We start from the raw sequence: 20,978 nt of genomic DNA, 5'->3' as shown, positions 1-20,978 counted from the left end.
CCATGAAAGAAAAATTTATCATGGATTTGAATTAATCTTTAGTATGTATTTTTGATACATAAAATCAATTTTACAACTTACTATTTTATTTGACTAATAGGAAAGTTCACTATGGTAAAGACATAGGTAGTTCTTAATCAAATTACTAGAATACTGTTGGGAAGATTAAATATAAAGGTAACTAATGCATGCCATTTTTTGAATTTACTTAAGTGTATCGAGAATCATACACCTGTATATCATAATTTATAATTTGAATGTTGTTAAAAATACAAAACGTACCATATACTACATACATATTTCTAACTAGGAATTTCTCGCAAGAAAGTCAACAAACCTAGTTTTCTGCTCAGTTACTCTACTGTTATTCATCTTTCTGTGATTATCTGTACATATTTTTCTATGGGAAAAAAAATGTTTAATAATATTTGATTTTTAGATTAGGGTTATCTGTAAATGAAAGATAAACAACACATGAAAAATTCTGTTGAAGAACACAATAATTTTGTGAATATTTTCATCTTGTTCAGTGGTAGCACTGTCAGAATTCTGCTCTTATTTAGTAAATTCTTTTAATTTTCTCAAAGCTACATTCAGTAATCTATTGTACCTTCTTACATTTAATAAAACTTTTCACTCAGCTCACAACTTAGTGTTTTTAATGATTTTGTTGAAATAAAGACCTCTACCTTCCAGGATAGTTTGATTGATGAGTAGACTGTCGTTGTTCCACACATTTCAATAGAGCTCTGCACACGCTGATGCACACTTATTGTTTTCTTGATAATACAGAAGATCATGTGTGACCTAGCCAACAATTATAAAATTACATTACAATCATAAAAAATAGACCAAAATATTGAGTTTTTCATACAAGCAAGAAGGGATAATGCAACTAAGATACCTGCTGTCCAAAAAGTCATTTTTTAGCACTTTTTATATTCTTCACATATTATCTGATGTGAAAATCATGTTGTCTTACAGCTATGCAATACTGAGATTTTTCCCATTCTCTTTATTGGGATTGGTCTAATTAATTCCTTCAAAAGTTTGGTTACACACTGCTTATAATAGAAATGCAATGAGCAGTGACTTAATACATACTATTCATCTCATGGCTCAGTTCCAATTACTATAAAAATATACTGCCAATTCAAAAACTGCTTATCTCTAAATAAATAAATACGTAAATAAATAAAAGAGAAAAGCAGAAAAGAAGGACAGTAAGATTCTCTATATATGAATTTACAAACACTGCTTCAGAGTATGATGTAAAAAGGAAATTTATATCTTTGAAAAAGTTATACTTTACTACGTAATTACAAATACATTTTAGTCTATTGGGTATATCTTTTTTGTTAACTAAAACTCCATTCTAAAGGACTCCCCTTTAATACATTTTTATTAGAATATTTCTATTAAAAAAAAAAGTGAGAACAGGAATATTTAAGTGTAGTTATATATACATATATATATATACATATAGTTATATATACATATCCTTGGCTGTACACAAAAACTGACTGGATGTTGCCTTGGACAACCTGCTCTAGGTGACCCTGGCTGAGCAGGACAAATTTTTGTGTGGTTTTATAAAATAATTCAGATTAAAACTGTGAAATTCTGTGAATATTTCAAAAAAATGAAACATTAAGAGTATGCAGAAGGGGACTGTCTGGTCTTTCATGTTAAGGACCTGTTCTGATGCAACAAAAGAAAAGAAGTGAGCGTTCTGCCAACCAAGCTCAATAATTAATGAGAGCATGTGAGAATGTAGGAATGCTTATTCTAGTGGGTTATCTGATTGAATAATTCTAAGATGGGAGATAATTCCAAGAAACAGACCACCCAGGAATACCTCATTTTTGGGCTAACACAATGCAGGTACCATTTCTTGGAAGGATGAACTTTGCAGCTATTAAGATTGTGAATCAAAGAGCCCTGGATGGGAAGGGAGAAGAAACTGTAGGGCTCTGATAAGGACCTCTACAGTATAATTGTTAATCTGACCGCTAATCTTAAAACATAAGCATTTGATCAGCTCCTGATAAATACCAGAGCTGGACTTCACGCATTCCAACTATTGTCTCACAAAAAAAGTAGCACTTGATCTAAACAACTTGCATTCTTTCATTGCAGCATTCCATCCATGTGAGCTATGCTACCTTGTCTCTTTGATATGGTCATAGCTCTGTAACTGCACTGATTTCTAACATCTATTTCTTCTCTATTTATTCTGTGGTTATTAGTGGAGGGACAAAGATGGAGGTAAGTGTTCTCATTTCTCATAGTAAGCATGAGAGATTTTTCTGTGGGACTGCCCCATGTGTGCTTCATTTATTTACCTATGTTTGAGATTGAAAGCTTTGCCGAAATCAAGAAAGATTACATTAACTGATGGTCCTTATTGTAGCTCATATGCTTCTTTTAAAAATCAGAATACCTTATGAGTTCTAACTGCAGAAAACTCTTCAGAAGTCGAGAAGATTTCACATTTTGCTAAGAAAGAAAAAATTATTTCTTATTTTTAAACAACTATACTATTTAAATTTAAAGCAGTATAAACTGTTGATGAAATAATTTAGCAGTAATATGAAGAGAAAGAAACTTTACAAACGAAATTGCAAAATACTTTTTCATACACCTGCTGTGATGAACAAAAATACCAGTCTACCATATGTATTAGTATTCCAAAACGTATCAGTATTAGCAGAGGAATTCTACATACTGTGAACTTCATGAGCCCCATGGTGTGATAAAGATTTGTTTTCTTCTAATTTAATGGTTCTATTTCCTAAATATTTGCATAATTCTTAAGCATTTTGGATTATGAAAAATACGATAATTTGTAAGATAAAAGTAATGTAGGCTTTCAAATTTTATATTTTTTCTTATTTACATATGCTATTAAAATAACATGCTAAAAAATACAGTTTTGTGCAGCTTGACATTCAGAGGATACAATATGAAAAAAATGAAGTTGCATATGCCAGCTTTATGTCACTATCTTCATGACTGATAAATTGGATGCTTTTTGTACTCAAATAATGGAATATAATATTCCATCCTTATTTCATAGAATCTGAGAATCTTTAAAGTTGAAAGAGACTTCTGAAGGCCATCTAGTCTAACTCCCCTGCAATGAACAGGGACATCTACAGTTAGATCAGCTTGCCCAGGGCCTTATCCAGTTGTTTGATTTATTTTTATTCCATCTCATTTTAAATTTTTCACACGGCCAATTTATATTTTATAGGGGACTAATCTTTAAGACTGATATTACATACAAATATCTTGACCCATTAGTAAGAAACTACATCATCTGTCTGTTATGTTACCAATACTAGATAGGGAAATAAATGCGTAGAACAGAAGAATGAAGGCTGCAGCTCCTATTAATTTATATTTCCATGTAAGTTCAGAGTTTGTGTATGCATGGATAATTTTTTAAAATTTAAGTAGTATCACAATAAAAATGAATGCTATTGTTAAAATACATTGATAAAATCATTCTTCAATAATTGTTAGAGTTGTTAAAATAAATCTCATGAAGTTTTCTCATGCCCCAGTACTACGATTAATCACTACCTTGTATTTGGATTTGTTGAACCATGTGAGGTTCACCAGGGCCCACTGTTCAAGCTTTTCTAGGTCCCTCTGGAAGTCCAGAGTAGCAAGCTTGCATGTTACTCACCACCCTCTCCTCACTGGTGAGGACAAGGTCCAACATAGCACATTTCCTTGTGGGTTTCTGTATCACTTGATAGAGGAACTTATCATGAGCACATTCCAGCAATCTCTTTGATTTCTGGAATCTTGTTATGTTGTCCTTCCAACAGATAACGGGATGGTTGAAGTCCCCCATGAAAACCATGTTTTGTGAACATGAAGCTCTGTTTATAGAGGGTCTCACATACTCAGTAGTGGACAACTCATAAAAATAGGAAAAATCTGCATAAAAACATCAAAAATATATTTAATTTTTATCTTTTAATCATTTCAATTTTTATGTTAGTGTATTTGTATGTTAGTATATATTCTTACTATTATATTTTGATTTTTAGTTTGCATACTCTCTTTTATTGAGGTTGTAACCATGTCATCCCTGACAGATTTTAAAGCTAGAACACTTTGTACAATATGAAAAGTAGAAAAGCATGTTTATTCTCTGGGACTGAGACATTCCGAATTCTAGAAATATAATCCTTTATCTGAAATTTTGCACTAGATACCCTTCCACAAATAGTCCATACTCCATAGTTCAATATTTAGAAAAATGGTGGGGATTGGAAATTTTCTCTACAAATCATATGAAAAATTGTCTAATTTATGGTTGTTTTTTTTTTATTTGTCTTGTTTTTGTTTTATTTTGTTCTGTTTCTCATTGATCTAGCAGTATCTGATGTATTTTAAATGGCTAAGTCCTTGCTTGATGCATTTCTGCTGATATTCAAACAAGATTGTTTTGTTACATCCAAACTCAGTTAATAAGTAAATGTTGCGGTCTTCTCACTTGTACTGTTATATTATTTCTTAGCACTGTTAGAAAGGCTCTATAACTCCATAAAGTGCACTCCAGAAGACAAGGGGAAAAAAAGGTGATAAATAGACAAAAGTGAAATTCCAAGGCCTGATCATGGTGCTGAGTGAGGACAGGGACATTATGGTGGGCAATAAATAAGTAAATGGAAAAAAGAAAAAGAATGCAAATAACCCATAACATGGATGTAAGAACTTAGTAAAGCAATTGTACATAATATTTCTAACTGTAGATTAGTACACTCTCTTCTGCATCAGTATTCAACTTCTTAAAGTTCAATACACTTTCAGATTAATGCTCCAATCATAATATGTAGATCAAGCACTCAGAGATTTACTCATCAGATTACCAGATGTGGAAAAATTAGTGGTAGTTCTTCCAATATTCATTTAGAATATTGTCTAACAGAAGTTATTGTTTGTCTTTACGAAAAATCTTCAGAAAAATATTCAGAGAATATATATATTCTACAAAAAATATTTGGAGAAGCGCAGAAATCTCACTTTTAATATAATTAAATGTAAATGCAATTTTAGAGACAGTTCTTCACAATATGAAATATATATATTTTAACTGCATGTCATTTCTGGGCTGGAATGTTCAGTGTCTGTGAGTTCTACATAATTATGTTTAAACCTTTCACTGCTTACTCAGTATTTTGTCAGTGAGGAGGGAGAGCTGTTTCTCTTGAGTTTATTCTCCAGTCTTTGCTTCTTCAAAATGTGCAGATGAGTAATCTATATTTCAAAGAAAGATGACCTTTAGTGGATTTAAATGGAATCTTTCTTTCAATATCTGAAATGAGAAAGTGATTAAAGTTTTGGTTGATAGGTAAGATGTATTTTAGGAACAGATAAGCTTAAAGGTCAGACACTGTCAAATGAATGATTCTGACTTTTTAATATTTAAATACTTTCGTAAGAATCATGCACGCCTGGCACTCTTTTTTAAGTTCTAAAAAAACCTGTTCTTCATTTTCATAAGATTCACCTTTCAGTGTTAGTTATACTTTGGTGGTATTGGGTGGACAATTATTTTGCAGCATTTCTTTTCTTCCACCTTTACTTGAGGCAGGAAGTTCTCCTGGCCTTTCTATAGAACACTGTTAAGATAGCATATCAAAATAATAGTAAGACCTAAAGTAAAATATCAGCTCTGTTTTCACAGATTCATTCCTTTTGTATCTAGTGATGACTTAAGCTAAGGTCTTTTTAATGTGACTAATAAATTACTGTCAAGTATAAAGTGCAACTTCATTTCACAGAGAGTAATATTTTGAGTATAGTTGCTTGTACAGGTTTTTCATGTATTCAGGTTTTTTAAAAGAAAAACATGGGATTAGTAATGTCCAGGTGAGTTACGAAACCATGTTGTGTGGAATTATAATCAAATTACTAATAATTCTCTATCTATGTAACACAAACTATTCAGAACCATAACTCACGGGGACACATTCTGAAGGAAAAAGAACAAAAATAATTGTACACATCAGAGGAAGAAGACATGCATTTTTAAATAAATTAATCAAATAATTAAAATGGAAAGAAAAGTGAGAAATAGCAAGTTTTTAAAAATTAAAATCTGCAACAAATTATCTTATTCAAATGAATACTAGCAGTATTTATTCTCAATATTTTTGAATTGTATGTTGATGGTTTTCCATGCTTATTTGCAGGTTATTTTAATGCACATACAAGAGTTCATTTAGATATTATTTTTACAATTGTTGTTTATTTTTAATATAGTTGCTTTCACCTACTGAGAAATTAATGCACTAGTTAATCTACCTGTGAAATATGATCGTGAAGTAAAAGGATAATTATTCAAATTTTTAAATAGGAAAGTTGATTGTGTAAATCTACCATTGTGTAATGCCTGTCCATGACTTTTTTGTTTTAATCCAAGCATCATGATATGAAGAAATAGAAATCTTTCAAGAAATAAAATAAGAGAAGTTCAAACAAATCTACTTTAAGAAACCTCAAGAAAAAAAGACAACTAGTTTAAATTTACAACATGCAACAATAATCTCATGCTATCTTTGTGCTCCTCTTTACAAATAGAACTATCAAATCAACAAGAAAGGGGAAAAGTCATCTTTTTTTCTACTAAAGGTTAAAGGCCAGGACTGTGAATTATTAATTTCTTTATCGTTTTATGTAACACTAGATTTTTGTAACTTCAGATATCTGAGGATTGGCTTCAATAGCCTATATTAATAAATTAATATGGTGCAAGGAATCTTAAGTTTGACAGCAGGAAGATCAAGGTTTGGAGTAACAGGAAATGCTATTCACATAAAAATTATTTTTGGTAAGGTGTATAAGAAATAGCATACCCTTTGTTACAAACATAAATACGTATCTCTCAGAAATACATCAAAGTATGATAATTCAGAAGACAGAATCAATATATCGACACATATATATTTCTAGAATTAAGTTATCTGAAGATCTTAATTCTTTACTAGTCATCACCTTCTACTAATAGGGAGAAATTTGTATGAAATACTTCATATTTAAAAGCGTTCAGTTTTACTCTACTTTAATAACAATGATGATGAATAATAATAATGATGAACTGGTCTAATTGGGTACAGTTTATCTAGCTTAATAGTAAGCACAAATATCCCACAGTTACTAAAAGTAATAATAATAATAATTAAAATTGCAAAAAATTAGATAGCTACATAAACAAAGTGCTGCATATAATGTCTATGGTTTAATGATCACTGTCATTCCTAGGGGCAGCCTTGGTACATGTGGAGTGGTTATGCTGTCACTCCTGGCTCTGCCCACTCTGTGTAAGAACATACATTGAAGAATACAGGTGTTCATGTTATTAATTATTTTAGTGCTTATTTTGAGAACCGTTAGAGACACTTGCTTTTTAGGTTCATTAAGCACTAATACAGTAATCAGTTAATGAGCTGTTCTGCCCAAAGGGGAGGGGAAGAGTATGAGAGGAAGGGTTTCTTTGGGATACCAGTAAGTCCTCACAACAAATGAAGAAATAAAGCAAGTGTTTTGATAAGGTAGAATAATAGTGAGTAAAAAAATCCTACATTTCTTCAAATGCTGTAAATCATGCATTTGTGCTCTATGAATTTTCTCATAGAATGCTGTAGAGACTCTGTCAGTGACAAGGTTCCTATTTCCTCCTGTAACATGCTGCCCTTTATTTTGGATAACGAAGACAATCAGCTATGTTCTGACAGGCTGAAACGTTATTTGTCACAGCATCCAACTGGATCCATCTGCACATAGTGCATCCCTGGAGACACTCCAGCAAATTCCCTTACAGTGACTAGTCATTTCTACTGTAAGGACTTCTCCCATACCTCTCCTTAAGAGGCCTCATAGAGCAGTCTCAGCTTGACCAAGATAATTGACTCCTCAAACACAATGTCTTCCACAAGACTTGCTAAACATCTGGCCACTTAAAAAGTTAGAGCTTTTATCCTTCAAGCTGTTGCAAGCTCAGGTTACTAGTCATTTTGGAAATCTGCTTATGGTCCAATTCTTGTATTTGCTTACATAATGAGTAGTACTGTTTAATATGTCAACTTGCTCATCAGGTACCATTTTTTCCATTGGACTCTTCATTAATATTACATTTGCAATTCTGTGTGTGTTCTATTATTTTAAAAATATATAATATACAGTATACTTCATAAATATGATGTTTAAAATGCAATTGCTGTTACTCATCTTCTCAGAATTCTAAGCCAGATTTTCACTGTAATTTTGGCATAGCATTTTCATATTTTTAGATTGGTCTCAAGATATATATAGAAGAAAATAATGACATTGTCTCAATTTAAATTTTAATCAGAAAATCTGATTTCAACACAAATGCAAATAAATTTCTTCTAAGATGTCATTGTCGACCGAATTGGCAAGCAAGCATAGAAAGCTTTCAGTTTTATTATCTATGCAAATACGTTCTATGTGTTTTTTTCAGGAAATAAGTACACTATCTTATTCTCTTGTCCAACAAGTTTAAATCTTTCAAATTACCATAGCTTTTAATTAGCAGATAAAAAATTTTCTGTAAATGTGTATTAGTTTGTAGTTATCTGTCATGTCATACAAGAAATATCTTGAAGAACAGAAATAAGCAGGCATCCAACTTATTTATCCAAATAATATATCTAACTTATGTATGATTCTATGATTATATGAATTTCTATTAATTCTCATTTTAATCTTTGACAGTAGTCATAAAATGAGGAGAGAGTCTGAATTATTTGAACTGAGGAGGATTGAAAGAGACTGGGATACTTGTAATGATTAGCAGAAAGCTTTTTTCTTCACTGACAAAACTTAATTTAAAAAGAAATAAATGAAAAGACAAGATACAGCAGTGAAGTATTTACATTTCCTGGAGGGTTATGGTTTAGCATTATGAGAATCTGTCTTGAAGTCTTTAGCGTCCCTGGGGCCTCTAAGTACAACTGAATCCTTCATCTTTTTACCTTCAAAATAAAATAAAATAAAATAATTAAAAAAAAAACCTTGAATTCTATGCAGCTTAACATAAACTTTTTTCAGAAAGATCTGTAAGGCTAACATTTGTTTTCTGTGATGTATTATGCCTTCCTCCCCTCAGCATTCATGCCATATAAGTGAAAGTAATAACATTTTTTTTAAAAGTGACATCTTAATGGCTATATAGTTGATACGCACTTGAAATTGTTGGGATGTCTCACGGGAAAATAATATTATACTAGGAGACAGTTGTTTTAACGCTGGAAAGAATGGTCAAATTTCAGTGAGAGATATATCTGTTAATCAAAAGGTAAGTGAAACTTATTAACATAAATTTTTAGAGAATTCTAAAATACTATCTGAAAACAAAAACTAATCAAAGCAATGTCATTGCTGAACTTGAAAACAGGAGGATTTTGACAACTACTAGGATACTAGGACATTTTTATAACTCCCTTGAAAATAGTGTACAAGAATTCTGAGAACTTTATTTTGTACTCAGACGATGCAGTACAGTTCTTTATGAAAATACAGATATAAAAGTAAAACTTCATCTTGCATTTATCTGTGAGTCACTAGAGAGTCAATTGAGCCAAAACATTTTTGGACTAATCCCAAAAGAACTTAATCTAAATCTACCAAAATAAGGACACTAATTTTGTGAAGATTTAATATTGATGCTGACTGGTGTTGACACTTTATCAGTGCCTCTAAGTTTTCTTACTTGCCATCAAATCTAGTTTACTCTTTACTTATTTTTTTAAGCTACATTTTACCATGAATTTCCATTAATACTAGGCGTACATCTATAAATATATAACTTATTCTTAAAAAATAACCCAGCCCTGCAAGCTGGGCCTTAAGAGTCACAGTTAGCCACTGGTATTTACATTTTTTTCTTTTAACTTGTTTTTGTATTGATAACTGGATGTGTTTATGGATATCTCAGATCAAAAGCAAACTCAAATATTTGGTGATCTGATTATAACAACATTTTAAAAATACTGAACTAATTTTTTTCCATTCTTCATTTGGATTTAATTCTTCTTCTACAGAACTGGGGCGTAGACACTGTTCTCCAGATTTGAAAGTGTTTTTTCAGTTTCTACTCATGAATATTTTGACCACTTTTCTAGGAATATTACAAAGTGTAGCCTGAAGAAAACAATGTACAGTTTTACTCTCCTATCTTATTTGGTTTATTAGTCTCAATTAGATTGTATCATATTTTGTTATCTTGCATTCCAATATCATAGTTAGTAAAATAAATTTTCCTCCATAGATCATTGTCACTGTTTTTTTTCCTTCCTTCCTTCCCATTCAGAGGCCTACTGCCCCCCTGTCATGGGAATAGATTGATCTAGTTAACTCTGTGACACTGTCCCATGGGAACCTATGCCAGGCATGTATAGATATGTACATATCCATATTATCAAGTGGAATTATCTCTATGATGCAAAGAGGTGCTCTAAACATTATAGGAAATTGCTTATTTTCTTGTTCTATCGTACTAACAAAGATTTTCTATTTCAGTTTTTCAAAAATATACTATTTTAAAGACAAATATATATACATATTATTTAAATACCTGCCTGCCATGCCTGCAACAGCCTTCAAACTCAAAGACAAAAAGTTTGAAAATAATGGGGCCACTCGTGAATGATTATTTTGTTGTACTGGGCTGAGACCACTCAGATTTCCAAATCTGAGTTGTAAAGACAGCATCTATGTGATATTTTGGAATATTTGTTTCAGTGACTAGCTGACTTTAAGCTGTCTGAAAAACATGTAATATATTCAGGTGGGACATTGACATCATTCAAGTGCTCTCAAAACAGCCATGGTTTGAAAACACTAACTCTTTCTCTAGGAAAATGGAAAGATTTGGAAACTATGTAACTACAATAGGGACACTCTTTCCAATTTTGTGGGGTTTTTTTTTATTATTATTTTTTTTTCATTGTTTCACATACATGTCAGAGTGCAGCAGGTCTGAATAGTCCTCATGTTGATGTTCTGACAGGGTGAGAATTCTCTTGTTAACAAAATTTTTTTATCTCATATTCCAAGTATTTATTGAAAACAAATGCATGATAAACCAGGATGTCATGATTCAATGAAAGGGCATTACACCCAGGTTCTTTTCTTGCCACTTCTCCGCTTCAGTGACTCTAAGATTGGATTTGAATTCTCATACTTTTGGTATTATTTCCTTTCTTTCTTTATGATTTGTGGATGATGAACTCATACAATGTCTTTATGCAGAACTCAGCATGGGAAATCTCACAAATAATCTGTAGCATCTATTGTGTAAATCCTTATGTAAAAAAAAAAAAAAAAGGAAGAGGAAAACTAACATGGAACTTAGATATTGCATCCATTCTTATGTTTTAAAACAAACAAACAAAAAGTAAAAATAGAAGTTCTCTCTAGGTCTTTCATTATTCCAATAACCAAAAATTTTTAACTGCTCGATCATTAAATTCTTCCAAGATGCCTACAAAAAACACATGATTATAAAAAAGTTTGAGCTGAAGTAACAGGCTGAAAAGGAATGAAGTATATATGCAACAAATTGTATTTTGAACAGGTCAGGTCTTAAATCACAGTCCAAGCAGTACAGGTCAGCTGGCCTACTTGAATACTTTAACCTTATTTAGTCAATAGGTGATTGTTTGTTGTTTTGTTCTTCTTTCTTGCAATTATCTCTTTTTTTTTTTTCCCCTCTATTTATACAGTTTCTCAGTTTCCAGGGTTGTTAAGCTATCATTAATTTATTGACTTTTTGAGCTTCTTATGTCAGTAAGCATTTTACCATAAAGAAGTCAGTCATGAAATTGCATACCTCTTAAATATCCAAAATAGTATCTTAAGGAGAATTTTATAAGCATTTTATGGCTTCAAAATGCCTTTTGCTTTAAAAATTGTTCGAAGTGTTATGAACTGTGTTATATTTAGTGAAAGTTTATGAGGTAGGGTAGGTAATTTTTATTATTTTATTTTTTAGTAAATTTTCTGTGATTTTTCTGAAAGAAAAGATGCTACAACAAGAAACAAAACATTGTTTGTATACAATAATTGAAACCCTCTTATTACTTTTAAGTCTTTCATAGGTGCAAACTTAAAATAATTTCAAAAAATTATGGAAATGACCTAGTCCAACCCACCAGCTAAAACAGGTTTCCTAGAATAGACTGCAAAAGGTTGCTTTCACCCAGCTTTACAAAAATGTTCTTACCTAGAACAGTCAATCATATAATCAAACAGTCCTATTTCTTTATATAGGGGCAGCTCCTTCCTTCTGAAGTATGGCCAATTACTAACTAATCAGTAGAAAATAAATTGCATAAGAACAATTTCTCACAAACATCTTAGGAAAGACAAAAGTAAGATAAAGGTCATTTTAACCACACTGGAAAAGGGGCAGGAAACAAATTACTTGACTTGCAAGTATTTTTCCATCTTGTGCAATAAACTTGCTGGGTTTTTTGTTTGCATTGTTGTTGTTTTCTTAGTTATTTTCCATTGAAAGGGTTATAAAAATAATGGGCTATTGATCCCCTTTTCATAAATTTACTTTGTTTTAAATCTAATTAGATACTAATTGGACGTGTGAGGATAAATTTAACTACAGATTGAAAACTCCTCATTCAGTAAAACACTGTGAAAGCATACATTTAAAATCATGAAAGACTCATTTCTCCAAAAAAATAAAAATAAAAACAACTTTGGAAAACACTATGAAGATTGCATATTTGCACATTACAGACCTATGTAATCTGATCAATGTTTAGCATTTCACCAATAATATGATCATGAAATTTCTGTGAGTATGAATAGTTGTAGCTTTAACGCCTTTATTATCATTTCAATACTGTAATTAGCCTATTCAATAGTTTTTTTTGAAAGAGTGACTGTATGAACAAATCTTTTTTAATTTAACGTCACTCAATGCAACACACAACAAACATCATTTATCCATTAAGTAGATCTTCTCACCTATTTGGATTTATTCATCAAGTTTTCTGACTCAGCTTAGATTAACTGAAATCATAATCATGAAAGCAGCATTGCGAGACAAATGAAAAAGCTCTCTAACATCTAACAGGAAAGGTTACTCACACTGTGATTTCTCTCATGTGTTTTCTGAAGATGAGATTTCTTCATGATTGGTCTAAGATTACCTTAGAAAGTAAACTGTATTAGTCATGACTGGACGCAATTTTAACATTATCATCATGTATGCGTAGCTGTAGAGCGAAGTGTAAAAAAAATATTCTCATCAAGAATTATGACTTTACTGATGCTGGATTTTTCTGTTGATATGAAAGCAGTTTTAGTGAAATTCTACATAAACTTAGTTTTTTAATGATAGCTGTAGACTGTGTATGTGAACAATGGAACTTCTTTTTTATGGTCTTCATATTATATTCTTTCTGACACAAAATATCCAAGTTAAACCATGTCATGTGTACTATTCTGACACTATTAAACATATCATTTTATTCCAGGAAAGTTAGTAGTTACCGAATAGAAAAAATAGTGAAAATTGAGGTGATACCACAATTTCTTACACCTTTACATCACATATTGGGAAAAAAATAGGCCTGGCATTCAAATTTCATAAGGAGCTAATCAAACAGAAGACAACACCTTCATGAACTGTGATACCTATGTAAAGGTGAAAGATTACAGATGGTACTTCCCCAGTTATGGAGTACTGTATTTCTTTCAATACAGGTATTTCTTTAAGAAGATTTCTTACTTAATGTCTCTATGAACCTTACCTAATAAGTGTAACAAGTCCAACACTCATTATTTTAAGCAAAACAATTAATGTGGACATAATATGAATAAAAATGTTGCAGTGGTGTAATAACTGTAGAAACAGTTGTGATTATTGTAAATGTTTTGGGTTGCTTTTTTTGTTTGCTTGTTTTTTTCCCCACAGGAATAAGTTGGGTGGGGTTTTGCTGCTTTTTTTTTTTTTTCTTTGTTTGTTTTTGTTTTGTTTTTTTAAACAGAGAGAATTTCCGCTTCAAGGATTAGGATAAATATATGCACCAGTTTATGTAAGCGGCATTTCTAGTGACATAAGGAAGGAAGTCACAAAAATTTTACTAAGCAGGAAATTTTCACAGGGCATGAGTCAAATTGCAGTCTTCACCTTGTCTAATTCATAGCAAGCACTTAAATATCTATTGCACTTTGTCAGTATGTCTTATAGACTTAGGTGGAAATATATTTAGCTTTACCATAAGTTAAAAAAATCCTCCTTTGCTTGAGGAAAAAATAACACAAGTTACATGTCACAGTATCTCATCTAGATTTTTGGTAAGTACTTTGTATCATCATCTCAGCAAATTTTCTTACCATTTGAAACAGTATTTTCACACTATTTTAACAGAAGGTTAGTTGAATTAAAATTGAAAAAATAATTCTATAATTTGCAGAAAACATTACATAAATTGATAACATAAATAGTGCCACATTATTTTCTGTAGTGGTGTTAAGATACACACAACTACATGGTACACACAGACTTAGCAATAGGAGCCAAAGTGATTCCAGAAGCAACTAACTTCCCCCACATTTAATAGATGATATTTCCTGGTTCTTTCATCTAGAGTTACTGTGATGTTACTGATATCTTCTGTGTTGGGCTGGCTCTGATATAGCTACAAGACAACTACTAGTAATAATCCCTATAGTATATAGTAACCTTATAGTGCAGGCTCAAGGCATACTTTGGGCTACGCGAGTAAAATAACTACTGGTGGCTAAGTAACTAATGCATCATCTGTTTTATCTGAAGCCCCCCCTGTGGTAGACTGAGATAGTAGCAAAGAGTAGCCTGCCCTCATGAGGCCCCATCTGGAGTACTGTGTCCAGGTCCGAGGCCACCAATACCAAAGAGAGTACAGAGGAGGGCTACAGAGATTATCAGAGAGCTAGAGCACTGCCTCTACAAAGGCAGGTTGAGGGAGCTGGGTTTGTTTGGCCTGGAAGAGAAGGCTATGAGGACATCTCATTGCAGCCTTCCAGTATTTAAAAGGGGGTTATAAAAAGGAGGGAAATCAAGTATTTTACTCTGGTAGGCAGTGATAGGACAAGGGGAAATGGTTTTAACTTGCAGGAAGGAAGATTTAGATTAGATGTCGGGGGAAATCCTTCACATAAAGAGTGGTGAGGTGCTGGAACAGACTGCCCAGAGAGGCTGTGGATGTCCCATCCCTGACCAGGTTGGATGGGGCTTTGGACAGCCTGGTCTAGTATCAGATTTGGAGGTTGGCATCCCTGCCTGTGGCAGGGGGGTTGGAATTGGATGATCTTTGGAGTCCCTTTCAACCCAAGCCATTCTATGATTCCATGTCATGCGAGGCTGAACATCATACAGAATTACCTTCATTTCCTTAAGTGCATCTGCTTGCACTTAAGCAACAGGCTTCTGCTCCAAAATCTTAGGAAACATTAAGAAATGTCCACAAATACAGTTAAGAGACTTTCTCACATACTTGTACAACACCATGCTGCCCTCATAGTAGGTGTGTGAATGGCTGAAATCCATAATGAAGAACAGGGCCAGCATGGACATTTTTCTATAGAACTTCACACACTGCATCTGCTTGACAAAGCATTCTGTATGATAATTTCCTTACAGTGTCCCCCAAAATAAGCTCCCTTTGGCGTTAACCCACAGATGTTGACAGGCATGTCTAGGGCTCACGCTGAAAACTTCGCAGTCTAGCACCTCCCTAGCATACAGGACAAGTAAAAGAGTTCTCATTTTCTTGCCTGTACTCCCAACTTAATAACCTGTGATGCAGTTTTTGTAATCTGCACTATTTCATCATGGTTCTCTAACAGCGTCAAAGTCTTGTGCACTTATCCAGTTCTCATACATCGCTGTATAGACAATGAAGATAATCCTTTTAAGACCTGCCCTTCTAAGCAGATATATTAAAGTCTCCCTGTAACTTTCATCATCTCCTTTGTACAATTTATATGTACAGTTACATATGACATTCTTTTCTCATCCGTAGATGAGCCGAGGTAAAAATATATTTTTTTAGACATTAAGTCTGCTTGCTGGCCCTTCAGTACAGTCATTGAGCCAATTTTGAAGTAAATATTTTACACAATTGCAGAATTCTTGACATAGCAAAAGTACCTTCTGCTAAAACAACACTTGTCAGTTAAGTATTAACTTCATAACACTAAGCAACTTCCGTACTGGGAAAATTCAGACATGCATGCATTTTTCATCTTTGCCAGAAAAATGAATAAATTTCACAAACACCTGAAAGCATCTGCAGCATTGAAGGTTAATAGAGCCTTGTGAATACTCAAAATGATATTTATTTTCTTCAGCCTGATACATATTCTGAGGCTTATTACTGCTGTTACATGATTTACTCTTCACAATATTAAGTATGTTTCAACATTCTGGATACCCCACTGTACAATCAATGGATATACAATCAATAGAGATACAGAGGTTAGGCTTAGTAAGATTATCACAGCGGAAAAATAATCAAAATAAATAGAAATGCTCACCAGTGTTGTAGACTTGCAGTAAAACAGCACAAAAAGAAACCCTTTCTCTGTGGCAGTCGGCATTTAAATGGCATCTAGGAGAGGTGGAGCCAGGTGCCACCCCTTCCAGCAGCACAGGTGAATTGCCTTCACCTGTGCTCCCATATCTGGCTCATTGCTTGCCTCAGGTGGTCAATCAGAGGTTCAGGCTGCTATCAACAGTTCTTGTACATACTACTTTATTTGGAACATTACAAACTTTTATGTTTTCTGGTGTATGTCTTTTTTATAGAAGCTAATATCTACTAACCCTAAATCTAACCATCTGAATTCAAAATACATTTACTGTACTAAAGATTTATTGTGAGCTTATAACTAATGCCATTCACTTTGGAATCCCTCTCACAACTCATTGATTCTGTAGGTCAACTCACATTCTTTTATTATTATGTATCGTGTTATCAATAATCTAACATATCTTATATCCTTATGTAATAATATATATACTGTTATTACCTATTATGTACACATTTACTACTCCCATCTGTGTGACTAGTGTTTGTGAGAATATAAGTAACAAATCAGAGACTCCAGAAATTATGGAATCATTGCACGACACTGTTCATACTCTGTATTCTGCATAGGAAAAAAAAAAAGATAGTAAAAAGAAAAAAAAAAAAAAAGAGAGGAAACTCTTGTTCAGAAAGATATTAAGGAACTTCAAATATTAATAGTGGCCAATAGCTTTAGCTATATGGGCATTAAATAAAGCACAGGTTTCTGGCAGGATTTTGTGGGCATTTTATCATTTACAACAAATATTTGTTCCTTGCACACAGACAGCTCTGCACATTGTTACTAGGGTGTGCAGTGCTTCATCACTGAAACATATGCTACTAAAAGGATGTAATGACTTGGAATAATCTGTCTTCTGATGTAAAGCTAAAATGTCTTCTGATTGTAAGTTTCCTTTTTAAGTCCTTTGAAGTGGAGCGAGAATTTTTTAAATTTTAACTTGTTATTTAATACCTTTAAAACTGTACTGTTCAGTTTCCATAAGTCATTACGGCTTCTGATCTGCTTTACAAAACCATCTTAAGAGGACTTTCCTCCAGGAATGAAAAAAGATACTATGTGTATATGCGCAATAATTCACCTATTTTGTCTTGATTTTTATTTGTGCCTGATGTTTTATTTGTGCCTAAAATGTCCATTGTTAAATAATTTTGTAATAATTAAAAGAGTGTGCATGCTAATTTCATAATATATATGAAGAAAAAAAAATTCAAAATTGCCATCTTCTTTACAGTAATTATTTCTATTCATATCTTAAACGCTCTTTTTTTCCCAAATTTTCTTTCTCACCAATTATAACTTTCAGTATCACTTTAGTTGCAAATAACAAAATACTGTTGCACATACCAGCTTCATTATTATGTTTTCACAACACATTTAGTCATTTTAATACTTCCAATTCTTTCTTACCCAGTTGCAAAGATTTTCTATACAAAATTTCCTAGCAATGCTATGCAGGTCTGAAGTTCAGCTGAAGTGTATACACCTTATTCCAGTACATATTTTTGCTCATGTAGTCCTACCTTCTCTCTTCACATCTTTCTGATGCTTACAAATTTATATTGCTATGAGTTATCTAAAACTTGAATTTCATTCTGTGAAATTACCACATGAAGTCTTATGAAGGATTTTTTCACAATGATTAATTAATTTCAAAATGTATTTAAAGATTAAATAATTGTGTTGCTTTTGCTTTATTGTTTGTTTACCTTTCTCAGATCCAGAATTTTCTGCTATACGAAATGTTACATCTATCTATGCAAACACTGACTTATGTTTGAATTTTAAAAAAGGGAGAAACATGAAAAAATTTTTCCATTTAAAATCTGAAGCATCACTTCCAAATTTTTCAACAAATGGATGAAATAATTTGGTACTGACACAGCACTGAATCAAACATTTAAACATTACTGAAAGCTAGAGATTCAAAGTGAAAGAAGAAAAATAGTGCAGTAGATGTTCCAAATATGGAGTAATACTTCAGGCTCACTTGAGAAAGTTAATCCAGCTTTTCTTTATGAAGAGTATACAGACTATATAGCATAATCTAGTCAAGTAGTTCCAACATTCCCCTACATGCCTGGCTGTCCCCACCTGATCTCAGTATGGATTTCTGGGGACGTTCAGTGTGAGCTGGAGTTAAATGGGGCTTGTTTTGGGACCTGTTCAGTACAGGTGGAGCTGTGTCTAGATGCTCAATGTTAAGACTTTGAATAACATCAACAGACACTGGAGGCATGTAGACAAAATATGTATATAGGACTGATAGGCAGATGTCAGCTTTGAAGGTGTTTTATGTGACCTGCACCAAAAGTGGTCATAAAACTTTGTTTTCCAATATATTCATGTACGTGACACTAAGTTATTTCACTGTATATAACTAAGCATTAGCTGTACACTTCTGCTGTGGTTTAACCTGGAAGGCAGCTAAACACCACACAACTGTTTGCTTTTCACCCCTCATCCCATCCTTCCTGCAGTGTGATGAGAGATAGAATCAGAAAAAAAAGATAGAATTCATTAGTTGAGATAAAGACAGTTTGGTTGGACAGAAAACGAAGGGATGATAATAATGATAAATGAGTATATAAAATAAATGATGCACAGTGCAATTTCTCATCACTCATTGGCTGATACTCACAGAGTTTCAGAGCAGTGGTTCCCCTCACTCCAGTTCTACATAGTTGTAGTGTATATATTCAGTGTGACATCATCGGGTATGGAACAACCTTCTGGATGGTTTGAGCCTCCTCCTGACTTCTTTTGAACCTCTAGTCTTCACACTGACTGGATAGTATGAGAAATAGAAAAGTCCTTGGCTCTCTGTAAGCACTGCTCAGCAACAAGTAAAATATTGATGTGATATCAACATTATTCTCATCCTAAGTCCAAAACACAGATAGCAGATACTAGGAAGAAAATTGACTCTTTACCAGCCAAAATCAGACAACTTCATAACTTTTCTTTTTCTCATTCTCTGTTCAGTTCCAGCACAAATTAACCATACAATGTATTCATAAAATTCATTATTCTGCTTTGGCAAGTCATTTTTTGTAGTTACTGACTTTTTTTTTCATCCAAAAATCACAGTTTTGGACAGTGCATAAAGTTCACCTCATATACAAATATATCATGGAAAAAAATGCATTGAACAGTAATAGAAATGTTGAATTCAGTTGTATACCTACTATTCTTCTATAACTTCTATACTATTCTACTATTGCTCTAATCATATATAATATCTATCATATTTATATTCAGATATGTTTAATATTAGATTAATATTGAATAAAAAATATTATGTTGTGGCAGCTTTCATGATTTATATAAATAATCTCTATTCCACCATTGATAAACAAAGATGTGTGTCCACAGCTTCAAAAGAGTCCTTGCAATTCAAAAATCAGTTGCTCTCAGAAAAATAAAATGTTTTATTAGACATATAAGATTTTCTGTTCCTGGACATGGTCTGAAGATGAAAAGATGAAATTCAAGCTACTTTATTTCAAACCGTCATCTACTGACAAGGGGATTATAGTAAAATCTTCAAATGTTGATCTTCCAAAGAAAATTTTTATTTACAAATACTACTTTACAACTGATCCAGTAGCCAAACACCCGCTCTACCGTTCACTTACTCCCTTCTCTGTGGCCATGGAGAGAAAAATGAAACGAAAACACTTGTGGATAAAGATAAAGAAAACATCTTAAGAAAAACAAAACCTGTACATGTAAATAAAGCAAAAATTGGAATTAATTCACTACTTTCCATTGGCAGAAAGCCATTCCATGTCCTGAGATACTAGGCCTCAGTGCATATAAATTATTTTGTAAGACAACTGTCATAATCATAAATCCCCCTCCTTTCTTTCTTGAGTTATATTATTCATTTTATTAGGCAATGTCATATAATATGGAACAGTCCTTTTTGTCAGTTTGGGTCAGCTGTCTTGCCTGAGTCAGTGCCTGCCCATTCACAGTCTACTAACATTGTAAAGTCAAGGAAGAAAGAAGGCCTTCCACTGCACAAACACTGTTTGACTGTACTCAAAATGTCTGTGTTATCAACACTTCTTTAACCTTAAATGCAAAATACAGCATCATGCAGGCAAGAAAGCTGACTTCGTTACTTCATTCTTGCCAGGACAAATACTTCTCATTAAGCCTACATCTGATTGCAGCTAATAATAACTTGACAGATTATAGGTAGTAGTGACATTTTTTTTTCCACCTGAATACTCTGCTTTAGAGTGATGTCATTGTCTCTTATAAGAATTTCAAGTATTCATCTACTGATTTGAAGGTGTAATTTCACCACTCTGCAATTACATGTGAAG

General features: G+C 32.7%; 1 long non-coding RNA gene across 1 annotated transcript; it reads right to left on the bottom strand.

The window, feature by feature from the left end:
* Positions 1 to 631: 631 nt before the first annotated feature.
* On the bottom strand, positions 632 to 5,330 carry LOC125692598 (uncharacterized). Its single transcript, XR_007376776.1, has 3 exons — positions 5,191 to 5,330; positions 2,444 to 2,499; positions 632 to 807 (listed from the first exon to the last, which is right to left on the bottom strand). It is a non-coding gene; the product is annotated as an uncharacterized LOC125692598 (long non-coding RNA).
* Between the last annotated feature and the right edge of the window lie 15,648 nt (positions 5,331 to 20,978).

This window comes from Lagopus muta, chromosome 4 (genome assembly GCF_023343835.1).
Source record: "Lagopus muta isolate bLagMut1 chromosome 4, bLagMut1 primary, whole genome shotgun sequence".
NCBI classification, from domain to species: Eukaryota; Metazoa; Chordata; class Aves; order Galliformes; family Phasianidae; genus Lagopus; species Lagopus muta.
This window is presented reverse-complemented; position numbering and strand designations above follow the sequence as displayed.